Source organism: Phalaenopsis equestris, unplaced genomic scaffold (genome assembly GCF_001263595.1).
Source record: "Phalaenopsis equestris unplaced genomic scaffold, ASM126359v1 Scaffold000347, whole genome shotgun sequence".
Classification (NCBI taxonomy): Eukaryota; Viridiplantae; Streptophyta; class Magnoliopsida; order Asparagales; family Orchidaceae; genus Phalaenopsis; species Phalaenopsis equestris.
In genome coordinates, this window is record NW_018164789.1 from 305,711 (window position 1) to 306,385 (window position 675).

The window sequence follows — 675 nt, forward strand, 5'->3', positions numbered from 1 at the left end:
ATATACATATATTTATTTATTTATTTATTTATTTCATGTTTACTTAATTTATGCACCGCACATGTTATTTTAAAATTTATTATTATCATTATCATTAATATATATTTATAATATAATGTTGCGTGAAAGGCATATCAGTGTCCTATATTTTTAAAATTAGGCGTGTCTCGTGTTTGTGTCACACCATATCGTGTCTACCCGTTAGTATTAGTGTATCTTAGGGTCTGTTTGGCGCAGCTGCAAATTCTTAGCTTTTCAGCTGCAGCTGCGCTGCCCAGGAAGCAGCTGTAGGGAAGCAGCTGTGGGGAAGTTGACTGTCTGTTTGGTGCAGCTGCGTGAAAAATGCTGTGAGCAAGCTGTTTTATGTAAAAATGACCAAACTACCCCTGTTTGTTAAAACTGTTTAAAATTTTTGATTTATTTGTATAAATATGGGTTTAATATACATAAAGTTTATAAAAATATTATTTCTTACTTAATCAAATGAAATAAATTGTTTTCAACATTCATTTTTATAGATATTTTTCAAAAAATATTTTGTAATTTTAAACACATATAGGTTTAAAATTTATCTTTATCTATATATCAATGTATATGAATATTAATTCATCTATACATATAAAAATTTACAAACATATTTTAGAAGCATAAAATGTAAAATACATAAAAGCACCT